Below are 8,317 nucleotides of genomic sequence, written 5' to 3'. Positions count from 1 at the left end.
CAGACGTTGTGCCTTATTCCAGGGAGGTATGGCGAACCCAACTCTGGGTTGATTGGGACTCAAATGTCTGTTGTGAATCATATCATCATGCACCAGACGTTGTGCCTTATTTCCAGTGAAGTACGACGTACCCAACTTTGGTTCATTGTGACCGGATTGTCTGGTGCGACTTGTATCATTGTGCACCAGACGTTGTGCCTCATTTCCAGGGAGGTACAGAGAACCCGACTTGTGGTTCATTGTGACCGCATTGTCTGGTGTGACTTGGATCTACATCCGCCAGATATTGTGTATCACTTCCCTTGGATTCCGGGAACAGCTGCACCACCCATTCACTGAGTGTCCCGTCTTGCTCTCAGAACAGTGAATCAACGTCCCTCTCCTCACCCCACCCGACGACTTTATGTTGTCAGGAAATATCGCCCAGATCAGTCCTGGGTGGTGAGATTGAGTGATTGGGCTGAGGAACACTTCCAAGAGCGATCAGAAGTGGGTCAAGAGACGGCGCAGAACTGGGCTGGTGCTTGAAGGCAAATTGAGGGACATCTTGATTGAACAGAGCAGCCTCTGGCTGGTTTCTGCTCTGCCTAATGTGGGTGAACTTCCGGAGTGGTGGCCAACCCCTCATTTGTCGACTGTTGCCTGGTTACCCTGATAGTTACTCCAGCATTCTCCCCTGGGGCCCTGACTAAGTGCAACTCCAGCCTTAAACCGGTCTAGTAAGGGGTAGGAGTATTTGACTCTAACCTGTGGGCAGAGTACGGAGGGTGGTAACTGAGATGTGTGGGAGGGATTGTGCCACGGAGTCTGCATTCATAATATCAACTGACCTGCGGGATATCAGAGCGCATATGTGCGAGTATGCTTCATACGGACTTGCTGAGATCCTTTGCACTGCGTTACAGTGCTGCGTGAGTGCGGGAGAGTGTGCTGCATGAGAACAGCGTGCCAATCATTGCACCTAGTAGCGGTGTTGTAGTATTTGTTTGTTTCATTACCTAACGAATACTCCATTTTGGCACTGGTTTTACCCATGCAGCCTTGGCCTACAGTGCTGCTGAAAAGAGTTATGAATTCCTGTGTGAACACATTCCTGATATCTTTGTGTCCTGAGATGCACCCTAGAAATGTGTGGATTTTATTGTGTTATTTACCAGAGTGGGCCCAGTTCTGACAACTTATCACACTGCATAAGGGGGCTGAGGGTAAAAAAGGATTTTACTGTAAGTGTGCATACTACTGATGTTATTTTAGCACGGTTGTGCTGGCACTGCAAGTAATATTTCCAAGAGTGACTTATTCCCAGAAAATCTTGATGTTCATGCCGTGTTAATTAATGTGTGTGTTGAATACAATCTTTATTTGCATACACCACGTCACGTGTGAAGTCTCTTTTGTGATGCTCAGTGTATTTATTGTGAGAGTGCTGTGCCAATGCTTTACACAGTGCCTCTGTGACAAGCCTGGCTGCTCAGTGCCAAGCTACCAAGGGTGAGCGCAGGTTATACATTGTGTGTAATCCACTAACCCTGACACGAGTGGTAGGATCTGCCTGGCTTGGGCACCGCCTCAGCTAACCAGAAAGTACCAGTTCCAACAACGACCAAGATGGATTTGCATATGGCTGGGTCTAATCTGAAGTGGAATGGTGAGCAAAAGAATAATGGATTGGAATGGTAGCCTGGGTGATTGCCAGTAGTTAGATTTATTGCAAGCATTCCTCCCATCACATTTTGTGTGTTTGGAGTGATACCCTAAGTGCATGCTCAGACGTGAGTCCCTTGCTCTTTCCCGCTGGAGCCAGGCTACACCCAACTGAAGAGGCCCCATCAGGCCGCACCCGGTCCTGGGTTCCTTGTGTTCCGGTTCAGAGAGGACATGGCTTGTCAGTTTGGGCTGTAATGATTCTATCGGAGAAGGACCAAGACTGATTTGCATATGCCTAGGGCTAACCCGAGGTGGCCTGGTGTGCAGAAGAATGAGGGGTTGGAATGCTACGCTGAGCCATTTTCAGTGGTTAGACTCATTGCAAGCATTCCTGCCGTCATCGTTTGTGTGTTTGATGTGAAGCACCGAGGGCCAGATTTACGAAGGTGCCAGGCAATGCAGTGTTTGCTTGAGTCTTACAGAGGTCTTGCAGTGAAAGGAAAATCCGAGCTGGCATGGTGGGTAACAAAAAGATGGGTTGGAATGCCACCCTGAGCGATTGACAGTGGTTAGACCTATTGTAAGCATTCTTCCTGTCACATTTGTGGGACTTCGGGCCTTCGTCACCTTTAGGGTGAGCTCTTCATTGCAGGCACCCTGCAGATGTCTAGTTGACTCTTAATACTTCAGACATGTCACTAGGGATTGTAAGGCTGCAGGTAGTATTGTGCACTGGCTAACCCTGTCGCTCCTCATGCACTCCCATGCATTCAGCCTGATTTTGGCCTATGACCCACTGTTCCATAAACTGCATATTCATTTTGTCAGATGTTTTTCTTACCCTCCGGACACTTGCTTTCAGTTCCACATGACTCAATGTTAACAGTGGCTTCTGCTGACTCAAATTTACATAGGTAAATCTAATTTTAATTAATCTCCATTTATCAATTTTCTTTGGATCCTTGGTAAATATTAAATAAAATATTTTTTACTTGGCTGAGACCTGACTCTCTTTTGTTGTGCATTTTAGCATAGTTCTGTCCTGTAAACCCTGCTTCCCTCTCATAGTTATTTTGAGCTGGGTAGTAGTTGGGCGTCTGCCAAAAATTGGCAGACGCCCCGTCAGTTCAGCTTTTGTTTACCACGTTTCAGGTAGAGTCAGGTGAGCTGCTGTGCTTCCATGGGGCCATAGCCACCTCTGCGATCAAAAACAAACCTCTGGCATGTAACTGCCTGGTAACATCAGTGGTGTAACATTAGCCCCCGCTGTGCGAGGGGGAGCTCCTGGATGCCTCCTCGGGCACTGTGTATGGGTGGGTTGGCCCCTAGCCTGAGAGATCCTTACCGGGGGTGGGGCATCCATGTGCTTTGCAGCGCTGCCCCCCTGGCACGCAACGCCCATTGGACTCAAAGGACTTCAGCCCCCCCCCCTCCATCGTGTGTGTCAGCCGGGGGTTTACAGCTTCCCGGACACACACACACAGCCGCACCGAACACTTCACAGGTCTTTAAAAGTCCTTTTGCTTGGTAATGAGGCTTTATTGTGTTTTCACCCCTTCTTAGAGCCCCGGCAGCTCCACTCTGCCTTTTGCTTGAAGATTTGGCTCTAGTTGCACCTCTGCCTGCCCCCCAAAGTTTCGTTACGACACTGGCTGGATGACATGGCATCGGAAGGCCCATCTTACTTAGAACAAGTGTTCAGCTTTCATGTCAGCCATGTTTTTCCTATTTACCTAGCAAGACTCACAGTATGGTGGGCGAGCTGCAGCTGGTACGGCAGAGGTGATGCTTCAGACGTCACAGCGGTTAAGAAGCCAACCAGCTGAACCCGTAAATACTTCCCTTTATCTTAGGTTTATATGAAATGATGATGCAAAGAGAGGTTTTGGTTTGTCTGTGTGAGGTCCAACTGAGTCCCTTCTACTCATCTGCTGAAGGTATTGTGTGCAGGGCTGGACTGGGAACCAAAACCTGCCCTGGCAAAGTGCTCGGCCGGCTCCCCAGGGGGTTGGGGGTGCAGCCGAGCTGTTTGCCAGGGCCAATTTCAGCCGATTTCGTTGCAGCGGGCCGATATTGCAGCTATGCTGCAAAAACGTCCCTGTAGCAAAAACAGCCCCCCAGGGGCCCAAAAACGGCCTTCGCCCTGTCGGCCCATCGGGGAAATGCCCGGTACCCGATATGGCCAGTCCGGCCCTGATTGTGTGTCAAATGGGCCTCATGGCCAGATTTAGATCTTGGTGAAGGGGAATGAAGACTCCTTCACAAACGTGACGTATATCCCGTCAGCCGTCTTATGTTAATACTGCAGACGGAATATCTGTTGCGTTCAAGACAGAGTATTCCCTCCGCCGAGATCTAACTCAGTCCCTTAGTCTAATGATAAAACTCCAACAAAGGACTTCTACCAAATTGTTTGGACTTTGCTTGGACAAAGGATCCCGGCCCTATGGGGAGGTATACAGCAAAGGATGAGATTCTGGACCCCCATTCGTTAAGCAATAGCTCCAGATTCTGGGCAGTAATTAAGAAACCTTTTCTGGCCCAGGATCCGGGAGACGGGCTTGAATGTGTCATAACAAAGGAGGAGTGAGTAGCTCATTTTAAGCAACTATATAGCTGCACGTTGAACAACAATATGAATCCCCTCCCCGCTAATGAGGGTGGATCCATAAGATTTGACAGAGGCGAGGTTATTGTTGGGATAGAGGGGCTTACAGCTGGGAAAGCTCCCGGATCTGACGGGATTCCCCCTGACTTATATAAATCTGACCCAAACTTCTGGGCACCGATTCTTGAGGCGGTTATTAACGCGGCTGCCATAGCTGGCTGTCCACCGCTTTGGGGGCTTCTACCATCGTCCCGGTGTTTAAGAAGGGGGATAGGGATAGCCCACTCTGCTATAGGCCCATCTCTCTAATTAATTCCATGGTCAAAATAGTGGGGAGAATTATACTACAGAGACTGTCCGACTGGGTTCTGGACAATAACATCATGTCCATCTCCCAGTACGGCTTCTGTAGTGGTAGATCAACTATAACGCAGTGCATTAATCTCTTCCTAATCCTTAATAAATACACCGTTGCCCAAAAAGGTACTGTCCAACTCGCCTTCATGGATTCATCCTCTGCTTTCGACTGTGTGAACAGAGGGAAGCTCTGGAAGTCCATGAGGGAGAAGGATGTGGACAGCGGGATTGTTAACTTTTTGGTAGATCTACAAAGTAGCACTAGTGCCAATGTAAGGTACTCCCAAGATCTGTGCACAACTGATAATTTTATTATAGATAAGGGAGTTCGCCAAGGCTGTATCTTGGCCACCTTTCTTTTTAATTTTTATATAAATGAATTAGATAGCGTTCTGCAGGATGTGAAGGCCGATTGTCCCAGAGTCGGCAGGCGGAGTATTCCTGTATTTTTATACGCAGATGATGCAGTTTTAATCTCCAGAACCGAGTTAGGTCTCCAAGCCTTGCTCAATGCCTTTAAACTGTTTATGACAGACAGAGACCTATTGGTCAATAACTCTACATCATTTATAATGCAAATGGGTAACCGCCCAAAAAGGAACTATACATTTAAACTAGACAATGTAGTGATCCCACTGTCAAATACATTTTCATATCTGGGTGTCCTTTTTGACTCCAAATTATCTTGGGGACCTCAACTTGCTAAAAAGAGAAGTGATGTGACCAGAGTCAATGCCTCCATTTTTAACTTTGCTTCAAAACTGGGGAAAAACCGACCCATGCCATGATGAAACTTTATGATGCAAAATCAGTGGCAACTGCAGTCTACGGCAGTGAACTATGGGGGTATGTGCCCAGCGAACAACTTCAGATTGCCGAAAATGCTTTCATGAAGCGCCTCTTGTGTGTCTCGGCCGGCACGTCTAACTTTGCAGTTCATGAGGAGTTGGGGGCGGAATATTTGAGCGATATCTTCTCCCTACGCCCGCTGACCTGCTGGTTAAAACTGTGGCTGAATCAAGATATCCCGTTGACACACCTGATTGTAAATGATTTTCTGTCTCAAGACAATGCAATGGGTACTCCCTGGCTAAAATATCTGAAAACATGCTTCTCTGGGCTGGGACGCCCAGAGCTATTTGACCACCCACACAGTATTGTTAAGGGGGATGTTGGCTAATTAAACGAGCTTTCCTCTTGGACAGGAAGTCCCAGAGGGAAGGGGTAGAGTTACAGAAAACAAGTGTAAGAAAATATGTTATGGTTAAAACTTGTCTAACAATGGAGCCCTACCTCCTTGGTACACTGAGCACTCATGAGAAGTTTTTTGCTAACAAGGTTCAGGTTACATCAGTTTCATCACCTGCTTATTAGACCAAAGAAAGATTCTTTTAGCAAAACTCCAGCACCCTGTGGCTACGACGGAAAGTCTCCACAGGATATGCTGCATTTTATGTTTTTATGTGGTTTTTATGAATACCCGCGTAAACGCTATTTGACTGTGCTTTTAAAGACACTTAATTTGAAACAGATCCGACCAGCTCTGTTATATTTACAATTATTGCATACTAACAGTATACTTCAAGTGACTGAATTTTTAAAATTGTCTCTTAGACTGCGAAATTGCCTGGATCAATGAATGTTACTGCATTAATGTACCAGACCATTAATGAATTAATGTACAAAGGGTATTATATCATCGCACTTGCACTTTAACAATGTGACTATGGCTTTTTAACAATTGTATTTTATGACCTGTGTACTTTTATGGTTGTAACAAACCGAAATAAAGTCTCTTTGAACTTGAACTACAGCAAAGGAGATTTGTCTCCCACGGCTGTCACACAAGAAAAGTAGCTGAAATTCGGGTGCCTATTTACAAGCACCTTGCACCGCTGGTGCGTCACTTAATATTGGAAGAATGACGCATCTGCGGCGCAAGAGGCTTGTAAATAAGCCTTTAGTGTCTGGCGAGAGGCTAGAAAGGCTCAAGGAGACTGTCATGTGAAAGATTCGCACCAGAGGATCTAGACTGGAAGAAATCACTGATGGAAAATGTCAAGAATCAAAGAGAGAAAATCAATATTTTGACAGAATCTCTAACAGGAGGAAAAATCAACTCATAAAAAGACTTTTGTTTTTTGGAATGTTTTTGAAACCCTGTAATGGTTATAGCAATACCCAGCACGTGCACCAGATAGCTATAATTCCAATATTTTTTTTTTAAATAGCTGGAGGGAACTCAGTGCACGTGAAACAGATCTGCTAGCTAATATGGCAAACTTTCACTTCGATGTTTTTGAGCTTTTCGCTCGGAAAAATCTCCTTTATTGCTTGGATGATAATCCCCCTTTCTCCAACTGCCAAGACTAACCAGCACCAGATAACATAAAAACAATTGTTCGGTGGTATTGGGTTAAAACTTTGATAGTACTAAAACTGACGTTTTTTCAAAAAGTATTCGGGTTCTCACACTGAGAAATACACACCTGTCTGCTTCCAACGCAAACGTAGCTCCACTTTAGTATGTTTTAAAAGTGAATACGTACATATATGGAATAAAAAATATTGGTACAAGTTATTATGGTTGGTTAATTACATCATAAGCTCAAATGTTAAAAATATTAAAAACTCTCTTAAAACACTTCACTAGAAAGGAGATTTGGCATTAATTCAAAACATCAATTCGATGATTTTCTCCAGTGACTGTGTTGTGTTTAGTGTTACAGAACACAGGGCCCAAATGTACCAAGCCCTTGCATTGCCACGTACTGTAGTGTGCAAGGGGCAACAACAGGGCTTCAGTGAGATGTACTAAGCCGTGCAAAGCCACCTGTTGTGGGTCTGCGTGGCATAGTAAATCTGGAGTGACGCGTGCAGCGCAGTTCGCTGCGCTGTGTTACTGTGCCCTGGGAAGGGGTTCAACGGGTGGAAGTATGGGTGTTCCCATGCATCAACCCACGGTTTCTGGTGCATTCCTAAATTTATTAAGACTAGTGAACCTGGGGGATGCGTCAAAATGCAACGCCTTCCCAGGCGAGGAGTAACAACGACAAATATGTTTATTTCTCCTCGTTTTTTCCCTTTTTTATGTGCATCCAGCAGCACACATAGAAAGAGGAAATAGCCTCAGAGGATTGTTTTGTGCAGGAAGGTATGCTTTCCTTTCCTTATTGTGATGGATTAAACCCAGATCTGTTGACTGGGTGTGAGTGTTTGATGAGTTCAGAATTATGCTCCGTCCATCACCATCCCTTTTTGTACCGCTTTGTTCGTCATAAATTGGCAGGGTATGCTCAGACGTGAGTCCCTTGCTCACTTTGCCACTGGAGTCAAGCTATCCTGGCTGAAGACGGCTGGAATGCCAGAAACCGGTCCTCGGAAGCTTGTTTCCGGTCCAGGGAAGGCATGACTTGGCAGTTCGGGCTGGACTGTTCCCATGAGGCACAGGGTCAGACTGATTTGCATATAGCCATGTCTGAACTAGGGTGGCAGAGTGGGCTAAAGAACGGTGATGGATTAAACCCAGATCTGTTGACTGGGTGTGAGAGTTTGATTGGTTCAGATGCTCCGTCCATCACCACCCCCTTTTGTACCGGTTCATTTCCTTATTAGCACCAGAGTCTTCCAGTGCCAATCGTGAGTAGGCGAGCCGGTGTCTTCATTCTAAGACCATAGATACACCGACGCGCAGTAGGTTCAACA

Source organism: Lissotriton vulgaris, chromosome 3_2 (assembly GCF_964263255.1).
Source record: "Lissotriton vulgaris chromosome 3_2, aLisVul1.2, whole genome shotgun sequence".
NCBI classification, from domain to species: domain Eukaryota; kingdom Metazoa; phylum Chordata; class Amphibia; order Caudata; family Salamandridae; genus Lissotriton; species Lissotriton vulgaris.
The sequence above is the reverse complement of the archived record's forward strand: the minus strand, read 5'-3'. Positions refer to the sequence as shown.